At 43.7% G+C, this 25,647-nt stretch overlaps 1 protein-coding gene and 1 non-coding gene across 7 annotated transcripts in view; both read left to right on the top strand.

The window, feature by feature from the left end:
* CDH4 (cadherin 4) overlaps positions 1-25,647 on the top strand; it is a 795,473-nt gene that overhangs the window by 196,594 nt on the left and 573,232 nt on the right. The gene's annotated exons all lie outside the window — the stretch shown is intronic.
* On the top strand, positions 17,542-17,705 carry LOC128416806 (U1 spliceosomal RNA). The gene has a single exon (XR_008331320.1). It is a non-coding gene; the product is annotated as a U1 spliceosomal RNA (small nuclear RNA).

Raw genomic sequence — 25,647 nt, forward strand, 5'->3', positions numbered from 1 at the left:
AGACAAATAATCTGGTGGGGAGAAGAGAAAGCAAATTAAGAGGTAAAGTTTCAGCAGCAAGTTCAAGCTACCATGCCAGATAGCAAGGACAACGGCTCTGCACTTTTGCGTATGTGAGTTCTGGAGTTTAAATCACCTTCACCTAATGCATTAGGTCTGAAGTTAATGGATTTTTTTTGGTCACTGAACAATGCTAGGAGTCAGGCTTGGTGACAGGAAGGCAAGATTAAGAGACCAGGATGGGAGATTGCAAGGTCAGAAGGTTGCAGTGCCAGTTCAGGAGAGAGCTACTCACTTGCTCAGATGGCAACCAAGGCTGACATTCTGGGAAGCATCAATCAAGGCAGGCTGTGGTGGGCACGAGGTAATGGAGGGGAAAGCAAAGAAGAGCAGGATACAGTGGAGAAAGGATGGAAGCTTGCTGGTTGTGTTGGCCAAAGGACGAACATGCAGAAGCAGGGGTTTCTGTAGGTAGGAGGTTGATTAGGGATGGAGGAGAAATTTATTCAGTTTGCATCTCAGCATTGAACCCACCTAATTCGCAACATGTCAACAGAAACATGGCGGTGCTTTGCAATTCACACACTTCTGAATTTTGTGATGAAATTCTTCACCACCACCATGCTCAAATGCTTACAAAGTTGAGTAGATTGGGGGAAAGTATACACAATATGTGCATATATATGCACACAAAATATGCACTTCACTGTGGAAAATTGGTTGCAAAAAATATATTAGGCAAAATTGCATACAAAAAATGCACATATTACACAATTGATCACACACATGCACACACACAAACATATACATATGCACCCACCCACCCATCCACATGATCCCACTGCTCAAGGCAGAATGCATAGTTTTCCTGCTTCCATTTTATCTTCTCAACAACTCATCTCAGACATCAGGACCATGTGGTGGCCACGTCCATGTGCTAGCAAGTTATTGGGGTACAGGAAGCAGTGGAGAGACTGATAACTGGAAACACAGAAGGATAGCGTGGTGGCTTCCCTATGCAATGGGTTGCCCAGACTGAAGGAACGCAGCATATCATAGTTACATAGAAGGCTGTGGCAGGGGATTGAGTTTCTGGAATCAAGTGAGATACTCTTGTATTATGGCCTCCAGCATCCCAGCTTGAACTAGCCGTGATCCCTTCATCCAAGCAGTGGTCATAAATGCGTGGGGAATAATTAATTGGTGCCTGACTCATGGAGCTTGTAAATCAGGCCATTGGGACCTGACACACAGCTCTGACAGAAGACCCTGTGGTGGTCTGGGTCCTGTCACTCAAAGTCAAGAATCATTAGGCACCCTAAACTGAAAAGTATTGAAGTAATATTCTATACTCGCATGGGGTTTTTTCTTCAGAATCCAGCCCTCAAAGTTTATTTTATATAGTAGTACACAGTCCTGATGTCTGACAACATGGAAGCCCAACCTTGGACTATCAGCACTTCCTTGGCTTGATGGTGGAAAGGAAGCACAACTGTTCTGTCTTTCTCTCTTTTTTTCCAATTTTTTTTATTGATTTTCACAAAATTATAAACAAACAAACAAACAGATAAACAGACAAACATCATAAATCATAACCTTATTAAAAAAATTATACTTATTAACATTGTTAAGTGACTTCCTCGCTTCCCCTTGGTTGAATTTCAATGTATATGCTTTTAACAGTTTTCCAGGTGTTCTGTCTTTCTCAAATGGGTCCAGTCACGGACGACTCGGGGGTTGAGGCGCTCTTCTCGCTTTACTGGCCGAGGGAGCCAGCGTACATCTTCCGGGTCATGTGGCCAGCAGGACTAAGCCGCTTCTGGCGAACCAGAGCAGCACACGGAAATGCAGTTTACCTTCCCACCAGAGTGGTACCTATTTATCTACTTGCACTTTGGTGTGCTTTCGAACTGCTCGGTTGGCAGGAGCAGGGACCGAGCAACGGGAGCTCACCCCGTTGTGGGGATTCGAACTGCTGACCTTCTGATTGGCAAGTCCTAGGCTCTGTGGTTTAACCCACAGCACCACCTGCGTCCCTAGTAGTACTACTACTAGTAGTAAATAATTAGTTCTAGTAGTAGAGAACCACCCAACCAACGTCTTGCAGCTGATTGGAGCTCTGGATTGAGTAGGAAGCTTTTCCTAAGAGATCTATAAATCAGGTTGTTTGTTCAAATTAAATTGTAGTTAAGCCAGCATTGTGTGCAGTTCTTTTAGAAAATCAGATTCTCTGTGAGCATGGTTACGCTTTTTCCTCTCCCCTCCTTTTCTCTTCTTCAAAAGGAGCTCAAATGTGGTCCCTTGCAGATAAATATAAATGTGTGGCCGAGTGAAATTTGGATGAAATGGCACCTTTTTAAAGATGCAAATTGAAAATTAAGCCTCAAAACAATAGAATCCCCCCCAAGCTTTTCAGAAAAGGGGATTGTGGAAACTCTGGCGCCAGGCTTGAAATGCTATTCCACCGTGAGCTCCGCTGTAAAGATTTTGGAGTGAGGACAGGATGTTATCTTGGAAATATTCAATAGCCACTCACAAAAAAAAAAGTATATTGGCCAAATGAGGAAGGTCTACGGCGGGGAAGAATAATGCTGTTGATTGCTAAATGGGACATATCTGGTCTCTGGCTATACATTTCATTACAGGTGCCGTCTGTTGGTTAGCAGTGCATAATTATATGCAAGGGGAGTTAATCCTGATCCCTGCTTGACCCAAATCTGCTCTCTGATAGCATATAGAGCTTTTGTATTTCTTGTTTTGGATGTTTCAGTGCATACATGCATTTGGATGGTGTTTGGATGACCTATCCACAAGCTGCTTACACAATATCATAAAGTTGGAGGATGCAAGAAGCCCAGCCAGAGATCATGAAGGGTTTGGAAATGCTAGCAGCATGTGTGCACGCACAAACGCACACACGCACGCACGCACACATCTAAGAGAGGAAATGTCCCCTCTTTCCTCAGCCTCCAATATCGAAAATCAATCTGATCTTTGTAGAAATTCCTTCCCTAACCTCAAAAAGACAGTGAGTTTCAACAATTGCAAATATACCAAATCATCCCAAGGAAATGCTTAAATATGTGAATTGCTACAATGTGGTAAAAATTCCAGGTCTGTATTATTTGCTAGGAATGTAAGGTAAAGGTAAAGGAACCCCTGACCATTAGGTCCAGTTGTGGCCGACTCTGGGGTTGCAGCGCTCATCTCGCTTTATTGGCCGAGGGAGCCGGCGTACAGCTTCCGGGTCATGTGGCCAGCATGACTAAGCCGCTTCTGGCAAACCAGAGCAGCGCACGGAAACACCGTTTACCTTCCCGCCGGAGTGGTACCTATTTATCTACTTGCACTTTGACGTGCTTTTGAACTGCTAGCTTGGCAGGAGCAGGGACCGAACAACGGGAGCTCACCCCGTCACAGGGATTTGAACCGCCGACCATCTGATCGGCAAGTCCTAGGCTCTGTGGCTTAACCCACAGCGTCACCCGCGTCCCTTGCTAGGAATGTATGTCTATACAATTGAGTGGCAAACACGCATCAAATGGGGTATCTCCTTGATACTTATAAATGTATGATTTTCTTTTCTGCATGTAGTTTTACACCTGGGGCGTCTTATTTTTTGCCATCAGTCTCCTGTATTCATAGATTTTAAATGCTAGGTGAATGTGGGTGACATAACAATGGATCAAAACAACAACAACATAAACCCTAAGGATGTACTGGGCATGTCTTAAAAGCCTACAATTGGCTGCTGAGTTTGTGTGAAATAAATCACTGGATAGCATTTAAAAACATTCCCTGTGCTTGATCTTGATATAAACAGGCTGCCATTAAAATAAGATATTCAACAGGCAACATGGATTTTGTTGCTTGATGTAAAAAATCCATGTTTAGCAGCACAAAGAAACTGTGAATCAGATGAAAGAACTAAGCTCCAAGGAAAGGGAAGGCAGATCAGCGAATGCTGATCATCCATGTAAGATCCCTCTTTGTTTCCACACGATGCCTTGGGGTTTTGGACTGCTTTTTTTTAATGTTGGTTGTGCTGGATCCTAATTGGGGAAACAAGGCTGGTAGTATTTCAGTCAAGGCTGACCCAAGACATTTTGCTGTCTGAGGCCAAGGACAAGATGGCGCCCTCCCTCAAGGCACACACAGAAACCAATAGGACTGTCGGTTGAATTTGAGTGAAATGGGAGTGTCTTCCACTGCCCTCAAGGGCAGTGGGCTAGTATAGGGGTTAAAGGGCAGGCCACATGTCACTCATAGCTTTGGCCACTCCCCATACCTCAGCATTTGCCTCCTGAAGCAGCTGCCTCACTCTGCCTCATCATATGGCTGGGCCAGATCTCAGTGTGTTTGATTAATATGGCCCAGCAGGAGGGCAGGGGCTAGAATGGGGTTAAAATTTTAGACCACGGGTCTTCATCTAGTGGGTTGCATTGTGGCCAAAGTTTGAGTCATGCCTTGTGGAACCTACTGGATCAGGTCCCTGGTTGCATGGAGGTTTCTAGTTATGTTCAAGTGAAGGTGGGTTGATAATCACTACACTACTAATTAAGAGTACAGTGGTACCTCGGGTTAAGTACTTAATTCATTCCGGAGATCCGTTCTTAACCTGAAACTGTTCTTAACCTGAAGCACTACTTTAGCTAATGGGGCCGTGCCTCCAGAGCATGATTTCTGTTCTCATCCTGAAGCAAAGTTCTTAACCTGAAGCACTATTTCTGGGTTAGCAGAGTCTGTAACCTGAAGCGTATGTAACCTGAAGCGTATGTAACCTGAGGTACCACTGTAACTTTCCAGGCATCAGAACAATTCCCTGATCTGTAAGAATGTGTTCAACACTGAGTGCATAGACAATATAATGATTTGTGGCAGGGATGAGTGCCATGTATTTTTTTATTGTTTTATTTCTGCAAATAAGGAGTTTCTGAGTTTCTTTTTCTCTTTTAAAAGTTTGTTTTAATGTGAAGGTTTCAAAGTCATCCTCGGAGCAAACAGGTAGCCTGATACCACTGTCTCATTCGTATGCTGAAGTTTCCATCAATAAAAAGTGTAGGCTTCAATCCATCTTCGAAACATCCTTGTCCTCCCCCCCCCCTCCCACCGCCACCTTTCTGTAAATCAATGTTAGCTTAGCAGCTGATCACGACCAGTCAGGGCATCAATAAGCAGCCCGTGTGTGAAAGGGAAACCCATCTGCGTGAAATGCAATACGCAGCAGCCTTCTATTCATCAGTAACCTTCATGGGAGCGCTAGGTCAAAGGGGGGCAATTGATTCCCTGGGTGCCTGCAGTCGATTGAGGGAAATCCCTGTGCTCTAACTAGCCTGAGCTGGAGACAGACAGACTGCCAACTACTGGCACAGCTGAAATTGGATCAATTTTCGCAAAAGCCTGTTTAAATTTCAGCACTTGTTCTCAAGCTGAAGTATTGTGACTCAAATTGAACATATGAAACAGGGCAAGTCCAGTCCAGTGCTCAGTGTGGGATGCCACCCCAGTCTTTTCAGGTGGGCCTGTAAGCACCCCGTGATCCCACTTTATTTTTTAAAATAAGGCTGGTCTGACTTCCACACTTTTGTCCTTTCAGGTTGAAACCATCCTACTTTGGAGGTTTTTTAGCAGAGGGTGCTGACCTGTAAAGCCCTAAATGGCCTCGGCCCAGTATACCTGAAGGAGCATCTCCACCGCCATTGTTCAACCCAGACTCTGAGGTCCAGCTCCAAGGGCCTTCTGGCTGTTTTCTCATTGTGAGAAATGAGGTTACAGGGAGCCAGACAGATGGCCTTCTCGGTAGTGGTGCCCACCCTGTGGAACGCCCTCCCGTCAGATGTCTAGGATATAAAGAACTACACAACTTTTAGAAGACATCTGAAGGCAGCCCTGTTTAGGGAAGTTGTAATGTTTGATGTTTTTATTGTTCTTTTAATTCATTTGGGAGCTGGCCAGAGTGACTGGGGAAACCCAGCCAGATGGGCAGGGTATAAATAATAATAAGTTGTTGTTGTTGTTGTTGTTGTTGTTGTTGTTGTTGTTGTTGTTGTTGTTGTTGTGTCTTGGATGCTTTAGTTGGGATTCCTGCATTGCAGGGGGTTGGACTCAGCCTTGAGGGCTAGTTTGGTTGAAAGGCAGCAAGAAATGTAAATCACATCATTGCTTGCCCTCCTTTCCCTCCATAGCCATAATACCATTTCTCCTCAGAGTCTGTTTCTGCAATTTGACCCTTTTCCCCTGTTTCTGAAGCCCATGTTTCTTTTTCCTCTCACTATGCTTCACTTTTGTCCCCTTCCCTATTAAAACAAGTTATTCATTTAAAAGCCTTTCTAGACCACTTAATATTTAAAAACCTCTCTGCGGTATTCAGAAACAAAACAGTGCCGTAAAACCAGAGATACAATATAAAGACCAGCAGCATTGTTCTCACATGAAGTCTAAAGCAACTTATGGATGATTTGCAGGCAAAATGGTGAAGAGCGCCCACTTTCAAGCCACTACCGTGTCAGAGACTGAGAGGAGATATGGTAGCCATCTTCAAAAATCTAAAGGGCTGTCCCATGGGAATCGGAGCAAGCTTGTTTTCTCCTGATCGGAGGGTAGGACCCAAACAAGTGGCTTCAAGTTACAAGAAAGGAGATTCCAACTAAACATTCAGGAAAAAAAACTTTCTGACAGTAAGAGCTGTTCGGCAGTGGAATAGACTCCCAGGAGAGGTTGTGGACTCTCCTTCCTTGAAGGTTTTTAAATAGGTTGGATGGCCATCTGTCATGAATGCTTTAGCTAAGATTCCTGGACTAAATGACCTTTGGGGCCCCTTCCAACCATAGCTGTCAAGTGTCCCTTATTTGAAGGGACAGTCCCATATTCCAGCGCCATGTCCCGCTGCTGTCCCTTATTGATAGATGTCCCTTAAATGTCCCTTAAATGATGTCCCTTAAATTTCAAAGGAAGCAGCTCCTCTCCCTCCCTCTCTGCCGGCCAGGGAGGAGGGAGGCTCCAACTGTGTTGCTTGGCTGTGTTGCTCACCCAATAAGAAGTCTAAGAACGACTAGGGGGTGGAGCTTGCATGCCTTGTGTGTGGCTAGTTAATGCAAGCTGAGGGGTTTTTTGAATGCTGGACGCCATTTTGTTGCACGTGCTGCTGCAAACTTTGCAGTGCAAAGTCAGGCCAGGGAGCCATCTTAAGTTGAGGCTGCATAGGCCTTGTGGTGCATGTGATTCAGATCCCATTCAGTTGAACCTCTGGTTACAAAGTTGTTTGGACAGTGTTCTCGAAGCTACCAGCATGAGTTTGACCAGACTGCAGGAGTACAGGAAGACTGGAGTGCCTGGAACAGGTGAGGCTGCAGGTCCCTTATTTTCAAATCTGTAAGTTGACAGCTATGCTTCCAACTCTACAATTCAGTGATTCTATGAATATTCTGTAGGATTTGGTGCCACTAGCAACATTTTCCTTTAAGACCGTATGTCAGATGGCTTGTGCCTGGGTTGTTAGCTGCATTGTGGAGGATGTTAGCCCTTCTGACCACATTGTCTGTTGCTACAGAGCTTGGCCTCCGCTATCCTTAAGAGCTTTCACTGTCCTCAAGAAACTGCAGTGACTCACTTCTTTTCTCCAAACTTCTCCCCCTCTTCTCTTTAACTCCTGTGCAGTATCTGAGAGTGTTAGAACAATGCCACCTTCGAGAAGGTGCCAAGCAGGAAGGAAATAATCATTTCATTATAAACAGTATGGGGTAAATTCTGCTCAAATTAGAGCACTGAGCGATGCCAGAGCTGAAAGGGATGCTAACACACACACACACACACACACACACACACACACACACACACACAATCCATCCGGTTTCCAACTCTGCATGCAATATAACAGCAGATGAGAGCTTTCTATAAAATTTCTACTCGGTGAGGGAGATAATACTTAGGACGTCCATGGCGTCTCCAAATGGTGAAACAATTATTCAGACTTAAATACGATAAAGGTTTTACAATGCTGCCCTGTATGTGTCTACTCATTGAGTTCAACAGGACTTGAGGATTGCAGTAGTTTAATCCCACACAGGATGTGGGTTGCCAACCTGGTGCCCATGGGCACCTGTGCTTTCCAATGCTTCTTAAGGTACCTGTAAAAAGGTATCAGTAAATTTCCCTTTCTGAGATACTCACCAATTTTTTTTCTGACTTCAGTTTAGGTCAGGAGATGTTTTCCAAGATGAAGAAATGTATGTGTGTATCTATTTGTGTTTTTATTATTTTAATGAGCGGTATGTTTCATTTTTATACCTCATTTTGTTGGTCTGTGACCATAACCAACAATTCTTCATTCAGTATGTATACTCTCAATAATCCACAATTCATGAGATGGGAGACCATGCCCCCAACCATTTTCCATTCCTCTCTCTTTTTCTGCTCTTTTAGGTGGCAGCCATTTTGTGTTATGCCATACACCCAACAACAGCCATTTTGTAACTGTAAATGTTATGTGGCCATCCAGCAGGGTTCTCTTTATGTTCTAGTGATATGTTTGTTCCTGCTTCTCTCTCTCTCTCTCTCTCTCTCTCTCTCTCTCTCTCTCTCTGTGTGTGTGTGTGTATTCTTTCCCACTGGGCATTAAATTGCTCTAATCAGCACAAGCAACCTTCAGATAGGCACTCAAAAACATAGGAGCTGTTGTTCCATGGCCCGATTCATCATTGACATGGAGTGTTTATGAATGAACTGTACAAGTTTGGATCTTTTTTCCAGAACCCTGTTTGAGAGCCAGTGTGGTGTAATGGTTAAGAGCGATAGACTCGTAATCTGGGGAACTGGGTTCGCGTCTCTGCTCCTCCACATGCAGCTGCTGGGTGACCTTGGGCCAGTCACACTTCTCTGAAGTCTCTCAGCCTCACTCACCTCACAGAGTGTTTGTTGTGGGGGAGGAAGGGAAAGGAGAATGTTAGCCACTTTGAGACTCCTTCGGGTAGTGATAAAGCAGGACATCAAATCCAAACTACTCTTCTTCTTCTTCTTCTTCTTCTTCTTCTTCTTCTTCTTCTTCTTCTTCTTCTTCTATCCTGGTTACAGTGCTCCAGCACTTCTTTAGTATGAATTTACCCAGAGTTCCAACTTGCTCTTCGACTCCACTCTTCTGCTCAGCAAATTTCCATAGGCAATTGTTTCCTGTGACTGAAAGTGAGGATTGCTTACCTCTGGCCCCAAGAAATGATTTGCTTTTCTGCATTGTCAGATGAATGGCAACTGATATGATTCCAGCGTTAGAAATGTAAACGCGTAGGCAGGGTTTCAGAGATATTCACTAGGCAGAGAGCTTATTCAGGAAAGATGTGTTTTGTGGGATCTGAAAGTATGCCATTCCATCAAAATAGTTGAATTTTTAAAAAAGAGTGCTATCCAAACAAGGTTTTTGTGCTCTATGGGGATTCAGACTAGGGCTATTCAGACTGGAGATTTCAGGGACTGAGCCCGGGCTATTTAAAAAAAATAATAGAAAGCAGATTGTTTATGTGCAACCCGTCCCCATGAGTGCTGCTCTGAGCTCAGAAGGCAAAAGTTGGGGTTCAGATGTGATTAACAATTGTTAAGGGTGTCTTACTGCTTGCCGCCTTTTTACATAAACAATCCCAGTTAATGCTGACACCAAATTAGGTGTTAATTGGAATCCCCCAAGGGCATGATGCTTAGGTAGCATTACTAAGTTGGAGGTGAGGCTTAAAAGCTCTGGGAGACCGGGTTTTTATTTATATATATATATTATTATTATTTTATCCAGAAAGCCCTACCCAAAACCTGAGTTTGCACTCTTGCTTTGAAGAAAGGCTCATCAGTGTGCGAAGCAGACTTCTGCCTCCAGGCCATTTATAGTGCCGGAGCTTGTGAAGCTAAAACAGTTTGATGTGTAATTGCAGGAGGAAATGGAAAACCTGCTGAGCATGGCGGGATAGAGCGCCTTATCACCCTTTATGTGCATCCAGTGCTTGCCGAAATTGCCAGCGGATCCGCGGCGCCGACCGAACGGTGACATTTTTCATGGGCTGCCGTGTTCTGAATCAACACTGCAACAGTGCGATTAGAATAGGTAAAGCAGGGGAAACAATCAAAGAGGTACATGTGACAGATCAAGTTTTAGTCATTCCTTCCTCCTTATTGCCTGCTGCCTTGTGTGATATGCAAAACAGCTTCTCCAGATGCATTACACTTTCACATTGCCTGAAAATTGAATTTTATTTGGTGGCCTGCGTATAATTTATAGCACTCTTCCAATACACTTCAGTTCTCATTTAGCTAAAAGTGTGTTCTTTATTTCCTACTGGCAAGGAAACAGAAGGGATAAAAAACACACACACACAAAAAAAACACCAGCACTCTGAATATTCAGCACCACTTACAAGCATATCGGAACCGAGCTATTGAAGTCTGAAGCCGCTCCGGGTATCTCATTGACAAGGACTTGAATTTGCAAGAACAGGTAAAAAGATGCACTCGATTCCCAGCGGTATCACTGCGTCCTAGCAGCGGGTATAGACGTGAAGATCAAGGGTAGAAGCCAAAAGGTTCAAGGTAGGAACATGAGAAGATCCTGCTGGATCAAGCCAATGGCTGATCTGCTCCAGTCTCTTGTTCTCACAGTGGCCAACCGTTTGCCTTTGGGAAACCTGGAAGCAGAATTTGTGTGCAAACAGCACTTTCTCTGTTTGTTATTTCCATTAACTTGTATTCAGAGCTATACTGGCTTAGACATGAAAGCAGAATGTAGTCAACATGGCTAGTCGACAATGATAACCTTATTAATTTGTCTCACCCTTTTTAAGGCTAGTAGCCATCACTGCCACTTCTGAGAGCTTTTATTAAAAGTTACTTTACTTTTATTGTTTACGTGTTGGATTTCTATATGTCCATTTTTCACATGTGGTTCCAGGGTGATTCACAAACATAGCTGCTTGTGCATTATAAGTATAGAAGTACCATGGACTTGTAAAGGGGTAAAAGAGTATTGGGAAATGATTCATAATGAATTGGGGGGGATGTTTAAAAGTACTCCCCCCCCAAATAATAAAAAACATGGTTATTTCTGTTGGGGACAATTCAGACTGAAATTCCCAGGTGTCAAAGAAGGTTATTTATGTATGCTACTACTGCGGCCCGTATTTTGTTAGCCCAAAAATGGAAAACGAGCGAGGTCCCAACCAAAGAAGAATGGCAACTTAAGCTGACAGAACATGCTCAGCTTGTAGACATATAGAATAAAAGAACAAGAATAACATACGTTTAGAGAAGATTGGAAAACGTTTATTGAATATATAGGAAATAATTATTTACAGCTGAAAATGTTGGCAGCATTAAGATAAATTTAGCAGTGTAAATAAATTTTGATGGATGCCATAAGGGAATACTGAATGGTTTAGTTTTTTGTAAAATATGCAGGGATTTATGATATGTAAAATGAACCACGGAAAGAGAAGAAGGGAAGTTATTGATATTTTAAGGATGTTAAAATGAGTATTTTAAATTGTAAAGCACAAAATTTAATTAAAAATATGTTTTTTTAAAAAAAGTATAGAAGCACCAAACAAAAGCCGTATTCAAGTTAAACCAAAACAGAGACAGGTATCTGCTGGACAAACCAAACAAGGCACCCTGAGAACTCTGGGTAAAGAGATATATCCTCAGCGGGCACCCAAGAGCATGTGTTTGCCCCAGGGGTACCTTTGAGGGAAGAGTATTCCATAGCTGGGGTGCCAGTGCAGAGAAGGCCCTGCCCAATGAGCCTTTAGAAGGAGCTCCAGCCAATGCCAGATGTTCCAGGAGGAAGAGTTGGCTGAGTTAGTCTCTATGCTGTTTTCTGAGAAAGTGGCAAAGAGCTGGCCGGCCAATCAAGTGGAGGTGGAGTGAGAGTTGGAAGGTTGGACTAAGGTCCTGTCACTAAGGATGCACCACAGACCAAGCAGACTAACTGTTGAAGTGCTCTCTTGCAAGCTCAGGATGAGAACTTTGCAAATGATGGGCTCTGCCCCATTCTTTAAAGTGGAGCAGGAGGAATATGCCATGTGTTTGGAGCATGACTTTGCTTATGCCTTGTTGTACATCCTAGAACTCTACTTATGGACTTTTGAACTATGTGTCTAGTATTCTGAGCTGATGCTGAGACCATGTGCTGACTTCTTACTGAGTTTCCTTAGTCTGTGAGTCTGGATATTGTGTCTGGGGGTAGGAGCCAGGACAATAACTGTTGCTTAAGCACTGCTTGTGGAGCAGAAGATTCCTTGCAAAATTCTTCAGCTGTTTTGCCTCAGGAACTTTGGAATTTGTGTTGAATTCAATTTTAGGTAAAACAGCGAAAGATGTGGGATGTAAAGAACCTCTGGGGGAACCTTGAGTGACTTAGTTGCATATCTTTTGCAGAAACCGAGCATTCCTCAGACGTTTTGTCAGAGAAGAGACCTCCAAATGCATTCAGATGTTCACTTCAATTCAAACGTCCGTGGCAATTTAATTAGCACCCCCATGTTGAAATCTTATTTACTTTTTATATCTGTCATTTTTCCTCTCAGGATTGTGGGTAGTTCTTGGAGTTTAATTTTAAGTATCTGTGATATTAAATATAGAAGAAGAAGAGTTTGGACTTGATATCCCGCCTTTCACTCCCCTTAAGGAGTCTCAAAGCGGCTAACAATCTCCTTTCCCTTCCTCCCCCACAACAAACACTCTGTGAGGTGAATAAGGCTGAGAGACTTCAGAGAAGTATGACTAGCCCAAGGTCACCCAGCAGCTGCATGTGGAAGCGAACCCAGTTCACCAGATTACGAGTCCACTGCTCTTAACCACTACACCATGCTGGCTAGGCAGAGACAGCTGTACAATCTTACGAACACCATTGCTTTTGCTGGGTTTGGAAAACAAATGATGGAGGGAACTTCGAGACAGCTTTTCAGAACTGTGAACAAGAGATCTTGCATGAAAGTTAGTACCCATTTAATGAGACACTAACTTTCATGTTTCTAATAAATGTGGAAGTAGAGCACAATTGAGATGAGCATCAGAACAACATAGGAAGCTCCCTAGACTGTAGAAGTGGCTCATATACCAGTCTCACTAAAACTAGCTGGTGGTAATATAGCTTTGCAACTTTGAATTTTACTATGATGGTGGCGAAAGCTTCCTACCATTTGCACTTCTGGTATGCAGAAAAATCATGCGGAAATCATGCAGCAGTTCAAGGAAGTACTTAATGAATCTCCCCCATGGATATATTAGAGGTCATGCATTCAGTTATAGTCTCAGAGATGGGGATGGAGAGGGAGAGAGAGAATTTTCAACTCCATGGTTCGAAGTGTTTCTGTGCATCTGTTGTTGTTTTATAAACACACACATATGCAGAAAACGGAGGAAATAAGAAACAGCTCAAGAATTAATGTTCACTAAATACCCCAAAGAAAAGATGTGCATTCGGTCGGTGCTAAAAATTTGCAAGAGTTGGTGTCAGCAGTATCTCAGAGAGAAGAGACTCCCACAGCCACGGTGCCACTCCTGAGAAGGTCCTCCTTTGGCTCACCACCTAACAGGTTCCAGGTGGTATTACGTTCCTGGGTTTTTTAAACTAACTGTTTTTTAGCTACTTCAAGACCTAAGCATGCTGTGTGTGTGTGTGTGAGAGAGAGAGAGAGAGAGAGAGAATGAGAATTTATTGGGTTATTTTGAGAGAAACCCATGTTGTTTCTAAGAGTGTTATCTTTCAAAGGTGGGCTGTTTGGTTGTGTGCTATGCAGAGATCTGGGTCAAGGTAACTTTGCGTCTCTGTGCAACTTTTTCTCACTTTTTACTGAAGATGATTCTCAGTTCCTTTTTGGGTAAAAGTCACCATGATACCATAAGGAAAGCTCCATCCTGTGCTCGGTTTCTTAGTCACCACAGAGCATGACAGCCTGCTGAGAACTGGCTTCTCTTTCCCAGGTAGACAGATGAACCTGAACTGATTTTGCATGGGAATGTTCCAATCAACCTCTGGTTTGGAACTGAGGATTGAATTTGCCTTCAGCTAATCCTGTTTGTCTGTTATGTGCCACAGTACAGGATATTTTAAAATAAAAGAGCCAGCGATGTTGTGTCATATGGGCATCAACAACCTCCAGAGAGAATACACTTATTTATTTAGTCACACAATTGCCTGTTTCTGACAACTCCGCAGGCCACATAGATAAATGCCCTTGTTCCATATGTAGAATATTGATACATGACTTTCTCTGTCTTTTTTTGTTATTATGTTCTCCTTGGAGATTTATTCTCCCACATTGCTTTGCTCCTGACCAACTAGCATTGGTGAAATAAACGATTCTCCCTTAAGTGCCACCTGCATGCATAATTAATATGTACGCTACAACAGGAACCTTTGATAACAGCAGGGATAAGTGATGGAAAGTCAGGGACAGAATGCTAGTTTTTGATGCTAAAACTTTCATTATTGGAAATGCAGACAGCATTTACATTCATGTAAATTACAGCTGCTTAAATACAGCCACAGCCCAAGGACTAAGGGTGGGAGATTGCACAGAGTAGACAAATGCTGTCCGTCACATACATGCATACATGAAGGAAGGTGGAATAGATGGGTTCAGCTTTGTAGGGATGGAAGAGCAATTCACTTCAGTTCGCATTTCAAAGTGAACCTACCTACGGTAACTTGCAGTGTCCAAAGCAAAGGCAAACACCCATCCATCAAAATTCACATCTCTCAAATTTTGCAGGGCACTTCTCCAGCCAAGTAACATGCCCAAAAAATACATTTCATCGGGGAAATTGCTTGGCAAAATAAATATAGGTAAAATAGTATACAAAGACGTGTATATTAAAAGAATGTTGCTGAATTTTCATGAGGACTTAAAAAGAAAAAAAAAGCAAGCTGATGTTGGGAGTGCTGAAGCTGAAAGTGGAAAAATGAGAAAACTGAAATTGTCAGATCCACCCATCCCTACGGACAGGCTTCAGAAGATGTTATGACAAGCAACAGATGCACTGGTGCCTTGTTTCTGCTTGTTGTGCTGGTTCCTCTGTGCCATGAAAGCACATAAAAGGAGCCCTGCTGGACCAGACCAAAGGCCTGTTTTCTCCAGCATCTTCTTCTCATACTGGCCAGCCAGATGCCCGCAAGCAGCACATGAATGCAACAGCAGTCTCCCCATGTGTGAGTCTCAATGACTTGCATTCCATAGCCACTGCTACCTTTACCTTTCATGAAATTGTCTAATCCTCTTTTAAAGTCACAATTGGGTCAACAGTAGAACCCTATTGGCTAAAGTTGTTATCTCAAGCAGTCTTTAGTGTGCCTTCCAAGGAGGTGGGATCTTAGAAAACAAGCTTACACAGAAGGGCCACAGTTTCCTCATTCCTGGACTAAGTGTTAATTGAAATCATTAAAACCAGCTACTTACCATCAGCTCCTGACAGGACCATCAGTTGCCTGAGAGAACTGTTGGGGCATCTTCTCCCTCTCCAACTCTACTGGGGCTGCTAAAGATCTAAGCGTCTAGAGGGAAAAGTGAGGGAGTCCAGGGTAGCGATAACTATGCCATTATGCCATCAGCTCCCAGCGAACCTGGTAGGACTCCCATCGCACTTCATTTTATCTAATGCATTTGTTCTGATGTTTTGAAATTGTAAACCACCTTGATGGAAAGGTGGAATGTAACTCCAGTAATAAGAAAGAAGTTTATTTCAGTTTGTGGCAGAAGTGGGGGAACCTGTGGCCTTTCAAATCTTGTTGGACTACAGATCCCATTAGCCCCAGCCAGCATTGCCAGTGGTCAGGGATGATGGGAGTTGTTGTCCAACAACTCCTGCATAGTCACAAGTTTCCCATGTCTGATCTGCATAATTTAAAGGTAAAGGGACCCCTGACCATTAGGTCCAGTCGTGGCCGACTCTGGGGTTGTGGCGCTCATCTCGCTTTATTGGCTGAGGGAGCCGGCATACAGCTTCTGGGTCATGTGGCCAGCATGACTAAGCCGCTTCTGGCGAACCAGAGCAGCGCACGGAAACACCATTTACCTTCCCGCCAGAGCGGTACCTATTTATCTACTTGCACTTTGATGTGCTTTGGAACTGCTAGGTTGGCAGGAGCAGGGACCGAGCAACGGGAACTCACCCCGTCGGGGGATTCGAACCACTGACCTTCTGATCGGCAAATCCTAGGCTCTGTGGTTTAATCCACAGCGCCACCCAGGTCCGCCCTGCATAATTTACTCCAGTAGAAAATATACTGCAATACTGCAGGAAGGGGGAAAATGTTTTTTAAAGCTAATATTAAGCTTGTCTGTATCCCCAGATCCAATTTTAAATTTTTGGTTGGACTGTCCTCAGAAAGGGGTATATTAAAATTGAAAATTGCAGTATTTGGGATTGTTCAGTAGATGCTGGTGTTTCTGCAACTATCCCTTTTTACAGGCTTTATTTGCTTTTTATTTTTCCCTGGCATGACCTTCATGGTTTTGACACTTGTGACGAGCAGGTCTTGTTTTTCTTTTTCTTTTCTTTTTTGTAATTTGATTTTGTTGGTTCATTGGGTGAACCGTTTTGCTTGCAGTGTTTCAGTTAATTTGTTTCCACTGTTTGGAGTCTAAAGAACTTGCCAGCTCCGCCTTTATCTCGGAAACGCAAAAGATTTCTGCTCTTGGCAGGGTTTTCCAAATGTATTTATTCTGCAGAATTCTTCCTTCAGCCCATGCAAGATAATGCTCTTATGCATCCATTCAATCTTAGCACTCGTGAAATGCCTTTGACCGAGTTCTCTTGACTTGCAGGGTTGTGTATTATATTAACTTCTTGGTTTAACCCCCCCCACACACACACAGTACAAATCTGGGAAGGAACAGAACGAACAGCATTTCCCATGTTAAAGGGAAAAGAGATGTGGGATTTGGATCAGCAGCAGACTGAAGCCACTGAACTCTAAACCTCTGCATAGTATCCTATGAATGGGAATGAGATGCAAAGTGATACAGTCATACTTCGGGTTGTGAACGCTGCGGGATGCACGTTTTCGGGTTATGGACCGCGCCGAACCCTGGAAGTTCCGGAACGGGTTACTTCCAGGTTTTGGTGCTTGCACATGCGCAGAAATGCTAAATCGCACTTTGCGCATGCGCAGAAGTGCCGAATCGCATCACACACGTGCGCAGATGCGGTGCTGCGGGTTGTGAATGTGCCTCCCGCATGGATCACGTTTGCAACCCAAGGTATGACTGTAGATCATCATAGAATCATCAAAGAATCATAGAGCTGGAAGAGATCCTGAGGATAATCTTGTCCAGCTCCCTGTCATGCAGGAATATGCAGCTGTCCCATAGAGGGATTGAACCTGCAACCTTGGCATTATCAGCACCGAACTACATAAAGCTGCCTTATCCTGAATTAAATCCCTAACCTAAAATTGTCCACTGAGACTAATAAATGGCATAGCTGTCAACCGTGCCTTATTTGGTGGGAAAGTCCCTTATCCTAGCTGCTATCTCTTATTGATGATGTCCCTTAAATTTCCCAAGTTTCATACTTACCTGGCAGGGGAGACACCTTGATCATGAAGGAGGTTTTCCCAGGGTGAGGCTCATCCATTGCACTGCGGGTGTGCTGACCCCTGCGATTTCCCCAAATGCGGGAAACTCGACTGCATAATTTGTGGTAGTGGGGGACTGCGTTCGTGCTTTCCCCTGCAAGAAAAAAAAAATAAAAAAATAATAATAAAAAAATTCCCAAGTTTCAAAGGAGGCAGCTCCTCTCCCTCCCTGCCTGCCGGCCAGGGAGGAAGGAGACTTCAACTGTGTTGCTTGGCTGCCTTGCTCACCCAATAAGGAGTCTAAGAACAACTGTGGGGTGGATCTTGCATGCCTTGTGCCAATCAAATCGGCTGCGTTGCCTGGGGACTTGCCTTTGCTCAGCGCTTCCCAGCGGAGAGGTGCCGGTGGTTTTCCTTGCTGCATCCCCTTTGCCGGGTTGCTGTGCTGTGTGAACCACCGCTTGAGGCTTTGTTTGGCTGCTGGCTGGGCTTTGGCTCGGAGGGGCTCAGAAGCTGAACATACCTGTGTTCGGAAAACCCCTTATTTTGGCTGCTGTTCCCTTATTTTTGAGGCTGCTGGTCCCTTATTTTCAAACCTGTAAGTTGACAGCTATGATAAATGGCACCCTGAAATCTCTGAGACAGGTATTTCCAAAAAAATTAAATGGATATACTGGAGACTGAACTTGGAAGCCCAACATCCCGTTTTCATACTGACCAACACAATGCCAAAAGGAAGCCAATACAGTGGTACCTCAGATTTTGAACAGCTTAGTTCACGAACAACTTGGAACCTGAACGCTGCAAAACCAGAAGTAGTTGTTCCGGTTTTCAAACTTTTTTCCGGAAGCCGAACGTGCTCCGTTTTGAGTCCCCCCTGTGTTTCCTGTTGCACTGCTAATTTGCGTCCCCCCATTGTAATTCAAGCCTTCCATTTCCATGTGTCCTGCTGCACTGCTAATTTGCATCCCCCTGTGTTTCCTGATGCGCTGCTAATTTGCCTCCTCCCCATTGTAATTCAAACTTTCCATTTCTGATTGGTTTTGGAATGCTTTGGTTTTGGAACAGACTTTCGGAATGGATTAAGTTTGAGAACCAAGGTACCACAGCACTTTCCCCATTTCTGGTTCCCAGCAACTGGTACACAGAGACATACTGCCCCCAGCAGTAGGGGCTAAAATATAGCCATCATGGCTAGTAGCCAATGCGAAACCTTTCCTCCATAAATTTGTCTGATTCTCTTTTAAAGCCATCCATTTACTTCTTCCTAATTTATATAGAGGGGGGGAAATAGCTGCATGTTCGCTAATGTAAGAAGATTAATCACTTTAACTGTAAAATACCAGAATTTCAGCGGGTCTTCAGAGTACAATTCATAATAATAAAAATTAAAAGATTCAAGCTCTCTCTGAGCTCAAGCGAGTTTCTGGAAGTCAGTGCAGCTGAGCCAGTCTGGCATTAAAAAGGGCCCCGCAGATTGAACCATTTAATAACAATAAACACAGATATTTAGTGTTTTATTTTTAAAATAATCACTTTATTTCTTTTAAGCCCCTGCTACATATTAATGGTGAAAGCCAATTACCGTATTTTTCCCTCTATAACACGCAGATTTTTTCTCCTAAAAAGGAAGGGGAAATGTCTGTGCGTGTTATTGAGCGAATGTGTGGTCCCTGGAGCCGAAAAATCAGGCAAAAATCAAATCGCGCTTCACGGAGATGGGAAATCTGAAAAGAGGAAGTGGCTGCTTTCCTGCATTCTGCCTCAGGGTCTTACTGCCCACCCTCCTCTGTTTCCTTGCTGTGTTTGCTGAAACGGAACAAAGAGCAGGGAAAGCCCCTCCCCTCCAGGCAAGCAGAGAGGAAAGCAGACTGTGTTCCTTCTATTTCCTCTCTGTGCTCCGGTGCTGCTGGGGGAGAGGGAGAGAGAGAGAGGGTGGGAGGGAGGGAGAGAGAGAGAGGGTGGGAGGGAGGGAGAGAGAGAGAGAGAGAGAGAGAGAGGAGAGAGAGAAATGGCTGGGGTGGGGGGAAACGTTTGCCTTTCTTTTCTCCCTCCCGTTAAATCCCTCTCCTGCATTCTTAGCCAGCTGCTTCTCTGCACACCACCTCATGTCCCTTCTTTGTTTTTCCTTCGCTCCCCATTTAAAATGTGGTTACAAAGCATAGATCCACATGGATCCTCAGGATCTTTGCATTGGGTCACCCCAAATTCACCATCAGATCACATAGCATGTCCATGGCTACAGCCTGCACCAAAAAAATCACGCACCCACTGTTGCCTGGGGCTGCAGTGGTGCAAAAATGTGGTTACAAAGCATGGATCCACAGGGATCCTCAGGATCTTTGCATTCGGTCACCCCAAATTCACCATCAGATCACATAGCATGTCCATGGCTACAGCCTGCACCAGAAAAATCACGCACCCACTGTTGCCTGGGGCTGCAATGGTGCAAAAACGTGGTTACAAAGCATGGATCCACAGGAATTCTCAGGATTTTTGCATTGGGTCACCCCAAATTCACCATCAGATCACATAGCATGTCCATGGCTACAGCCTGCACCAAAAAAATCACGCACCCACTGTTGCCTGGGGCTGCAATGGTGCAAAAACGTGGTTACAAAGCATGGATCCACAGGAATTCTCAGGATTTTTGCATTGGGTCACCCCAAATTCACCATCAGATCACATGTCTGTGGCCACAGCATGAAGCACAAAAATGATACATCCACTGTTTCATTCAGAATGTTTTTTCCCTTGTTTTCCTCCTCTAAAAACGATGTGCGTGTTATGGTCAGGTGCGTGTTATAGAGCGAAAAATACGGTAAATAATGTTAGAACACTTCATTCTCTATGACAAGATTGATGCCTCACGTCTCTGACACGGAGATCCATCTTGTTCTTTGAATACTTGACATGCTGAATGCTAAAGCTTTTAATAAACGTTTGCAAGCATCAGCTGTATTAGAGAAATGCACTACCCTTTTTTCTTCTGTATATAGTTGCTGTGAAGGGCTCAGAAGGAGAGGGGAAAGTGAAGAGTTGAGACTGAAGCTGCAAGCTGTGTATTAAATGTCTCCAAAGCTAGTCTCATCGGAAGGTAGCTAACAAAGGAGCTCTGTGAGCAAAAATATTTTTGTGGCAATTGAACCTTGCTTGTCTTTTGTTCTTCTAAGTGTGTGTGTGTGTGTGTGTGTGTGTGTGTGTGTGTGTAAAAAGCAGTGTTTCCCAAATTGTTTCCCAGCTGTTTTTTGACTACAACTCCCATTGCCCCTAGCTAGCAAGGCCAGTGGTCAGGGATGATGGGAATTGTAGTCCCAAAACATATGGAGACCCATGTTTGGGAAACACTGGTGTAAAGCAGAGATGGAGAACATGTCCTCCAAAAATTGATGGATTACAGCGAGTATTTAGAGTACCTTGGGAGAAGGTAACCATTGGGGATAGTAGCTATTGAGAGCCTCTCCCCACATGAATTTGTCTAATCATCTTGCGATGCCTCCAAAATATATTCCAGATTGTCTTCACCCACCTGTAGTTGCACATGAAAGCTTACTTCAGATGTGGAATAAATGTATCAAAAGGTTCCTTTCATTCCATACACCTGTTATCTAGGGGTAAAAAAGGAGTGCTCTTTTAAGGCTCGTCAGACATACTAATCTACTGTTTGGTGTTAAAACCTGCACTTCTATTATTTTAACATTTGATTAATAGATGGCAGGTTGTCAGTATTGGTTGTGCCAATGATTCAGGGAGCCATTGTTCTTTCCGATTAAAACATTTAAACATTTAAATCCAAGGCTAGGTCTTCAGGCTGATTTTAATTATTCCTTTTGTCTTTGGGAAATTCTTTTCTTCTAATGATCACACGGCTGTCACATATACATTACCTTTAGTCAGAATACATGACAGTGCTTTCTTATTAGCTGTCATGATTTTTGCAAGGAAAACTGGGAGCCACTAGAGCAGATATATTAATTTCAAAAGAAGACTGTCGGCAAAGTTATTAAAATAAAATTTGAAAGGGGTAGGGGGAGAGAGGGGGAAGAAAACCCCTAGAAAGCTCTGATTTCATTTGATTTATGTCGGAAAGCTGGGACAGCATTTTCTTTTTCTTTGTTGGCTGTTCTGTTGTCCCACTTTAAATAAAATTAAATAAAGCCATAATATATTTTTAATGATATCCTGGGTCTCACTTTAGCTAATTTTTCTGCATCTGCCAAGGTGAACAAGGTTCTCTGTACTGCTTTCAAAGAAAGTCCTATTATATATTTAGCTCTTCTTCATTTTTAACATCACACTCATGTGCCAAGTTGGAGTGTTAAGTGGCAATCAGAGTGAAAAGGGAAGTGAATTCCTTGAATTCCGCAACACAGATTTATTTCTTCTTTCACAGCTTACCATCCCAGTCTCCTGGGCCTCTCTGACACTGTCTTCAGGACCATGTGTGCCATCTGCTAAAACCATAGAGTTCCAAAGATCCATCTAGTCTCACCTCCTGCTCTATGACAGGAAATCCAGGGCTAGGAGATGGGACTTACAAGAGACAGCCCATCACCATTCTAACTAATTGGCTCCACTGTTAAACTCATACCCTCTTGCCACCAAAGCATTTATTGCTCCAATAGGATCCTTTTCCCCCCAGTGAGACTTGGGTCTAGGTTGTGCTCTCCGGTGCTTGTTACAGTGGCATAATGGTTAGAATGTTGGACTGTGACCTGGGAGACCAGGGTTTGAATCCCCACTCAGCTATGAAGCTAATCTTCATAATCTCGTAACCGAACCCAACTCACAGGGTGAGGATGAAATCGGGAGGAGGAGAACCAAGTGCACCACCTGGAACTCCTTGTAAGGAAAGGTGGTATATAGACGCAATAAATAAAATCAAATAAATAATAAATAGAACATTCAGGTGACAGGGAGTATAATTGGCAGGCAGTACTACCTAAGTGTGTGAGCTGCATGCTGAGAAGTCCTTGGTCCAGGTTTCACCTTAGCCGCAAACTCATTTGGTAGCCGTAAGAAAGGCATTCTTGCTCGGCCTCCGCCACCCCCACCCCCTTCTGAAATTTTGGAATTATATAGCCCTGCCTCCTTTCTTGCAAACTCTCCCATGGGTTCCAGCTTAGCACTCCAACATGAACCTGCCTGAAGTCATCTTTGCAGGAGTTCTCCATTGCCTGCTGTCCAGTGTTGAAACTCATTGTTTGGGTGGGGGTGACTGAGTTTGGCTAAAGAAAGATTTGTGTGCATCTACCTTGAAAGTGTGCACATCTACCTTGGTTGAGTAACTGTCAGGGGAAAAGATGGTATCTTCTTCTTCTTCTTCTTCTTCTTCTTCTTCTTCTTCTTCTTCTGTTGCTGTGTTTTTCTTTTCCTTTGAATAAAATTATGCATTGTATAGAGAAAGCGGATTGAGAGAAGATTTTCTACATTATTAATTTATTATTATTATTATTATTATTATTATTATTATTATTATTATTATTATTATTCCCCCAGGTCTCAGGGCTGTTCACAGGATAAAATCAGAATATAAAACCACAAAGTACATAATAAAAATAAATACAACCCAATAACCGCCTTCAACACATTTTAAAAGGGCACAGGACATAGGGGAAGTATGGAATTCATTCCAACAAGAGGCAGTGGTGGCCAACAAGTTTAAAAGAGGATTACACATATTCATTAAGGCTAAGGCTATCGGGGGCTGTGGGTTAAACCACAGAGGCTAGGATTTGCCGATCAGAAGGTCAGTGGTTCGAATCCCCACAATGGGGTGAGCTCCCGTTGCTCAATCCCTGCTCCTGCCAACCTAGCAGTTCAAAAGCACATCAAAGTGCAAGTAGATAAATAGGTACCGCTCTGGCGGGAAGGTAAAACGGCGTTTCCGTGTGCTGCTCTGGTTCACCAGAAGTGGCTTAGTCATGCTGGCCACATGACCCAGAAGCTGTACGCCGGCTCCCTCGGCCAATAAAGCGATATGAGCGCTGCAACCCCAGAGTCGGCCACAACTGGACCTAATGGTCAGGGGTCCCTTTAACTTTACCTATCGGGGGCTACTAGTCTTATGGCTATGCTCTGCCTACACTGCAGCATACCTCAGAATACTATTTGCTCAGTAACACATGTAGAGACAGGGCTATCGTTCTCAGGTCTTGCTTGTGGGCTTCCTGGGGGCATCTGATCAGCTGCTGTTGGAAGAGGATGCTGAGCGAGATGGACCACTGGCTGGATCCAGCTGATTCTTTTATGTTCTTATGCATTTGGAGGATCAGTCTGTATTGTGCAAGACAAGCACACTGGATGGTAAATCAAAATAACTCCACAGGAACTCCACAGGAACCAGGATACCATATATCCTGGTATTCACGGCTGTCCTGCTTTGCCACCAATCACCTCAAAAGAGCGTAATGCCTTTTTTTTTATTTTCCAGTTATATTGGCTTGGTTTGTGTGGAAATAAGCATGCATTATGTTCCCTAGGCATTTTAAAAGGGACAAAACAAATTTGATTTAATCACAGATAATGTTGGGTTCTTTTTATTATTATTATTTCCCCCCTCCCTTTGTAGTGCAAGATTGTGATTTCCACTGCTGATATCACATTGTTTCCTGCAGCTGCTTTCTGTTTTGCTCAGAATAGAAAAAGGGTAAAACCCTGGCGTCCAAATGCTAGGAGGAGGAGGTTGCAAAAGAGGAGGTGCTGTTTCTGAAATTGCTTTCTTATCCTTCAGCCGGGGTGATTTAAATAATCTGAAAAACGTCAATAACCTCCTTTTCCTGTAGTCTTCCTTACTGAGGGCTAAATTCCCATCTACTTCCACGTGGTGTGAACTTTAATCCCTCCAGAGGAGCTCAGTGTAGTTTTGTACTCATCTGTAGGTTATTTCAGATCATATGCTGTTTCTTGTGATACTACTTGAAAACAGAAATATAGGTCACAGCCACACCTTGCATTTAAAGCACTCTTATACCATTCTCATACCACTTTAGCAGTCATGGCTCGCTCCCAAGAATTCTGGGAATTTGTTAAGGATGCTGAAAGTTGTTTGGATGAAACAAAGTGGTTTTAACAATCAGTCCATGTAGCTCAGTGAAGGTAATGGGGGTTTCCCTAATAACTCTCAGTACTCTTAACAAACTACAATTCCCAGGATTCTTTGGGGGGAAGCCATGAGGCCATAAAGTGGTGCTTTAATTGTAAGGCATGTATGTGACCGTCTTTGGGACTGTGCCTTCTAACAGAAATCCAACTATTACATAAAGTGAACCGAAAAGTATCCAGATTATTCTTACTTGGGTTTGAGCTGAGCATTTGATTTGTTCAAATTTAAAAAGAAAACAAACAAAAATCCCGGTAGGATTGTTGCTTTAGGAGAAGGCGATCAATTGCCTGAGATTCACTTCTTAATAATAGTAGAACTTGGTGTGAAATGAGTGTGTACAGAATGCCTCTTTCCAGTGAAGTGGGGAGCAGCGGGGAGACAATGCAAGTTAAAGAGGAACTGGCCTGGAAATAGAACAGAACCAGGAACTAGAAAGTTTGCATTGATTTTAAGGGGGGGGGGGGAGAATGGCAAAGAAGATCCACAAGCTCAATTTGCTTCATTCTTCTTGTTTTTTGTAATGAAAATACATTGTGACTCAATATAAGTCACTAGGAATCACTAGAGGGAGAGTGCTGTTGCCTCTGGATGATGCTGTGAATAAATACTTGGGTGGCTGCTGCCTTGCAGGATATCTTCGGGAGAAGAAAAGACTAAGGAGTAAACCCTACACAAATCCAGAGTGGAGTCCCTAAGACAGTTGGATGGTACCTTTTATGCCTCCTTTCATCAACTCCTGCAGCCAAGCTGGTGAAAAAAGTACCGTATTTTTCGCTCCATAGGACACACATTTCCCCTCTTAAAAACTAAGGGGGAAAGTCTGTGCATCCTATGGAGCAAATGCAGGGGGAAGGCAGGCAGGAAAAGCCCCCAAGAGCCACACGCAAGCTTTGCGCGGCTCTTGCGGGCTTTTACCCTGGAGGGAGAAGGGACTGACGCGGCCAGTCAGTCCCTGCTCCCTCCTCGTAGAAAAGCCCGCAGGAGCCGCGCGCTC

The sequence above is a fragment of the Podarcis raffonei genome, chromosome 6 (genome assembly GCF_027172205.1).
Source record: "Podarcis raffonei isolate rPodRaf1 chromosome 6, rPodRaf1.pri, whole genome shotgun sequence".
Lineage (NCBI taxonomy): Eukaryota > Metazoa > Chordata > Lepidosauria > Squamata > Lacertidae > Podarcis > Podarcis raffonei.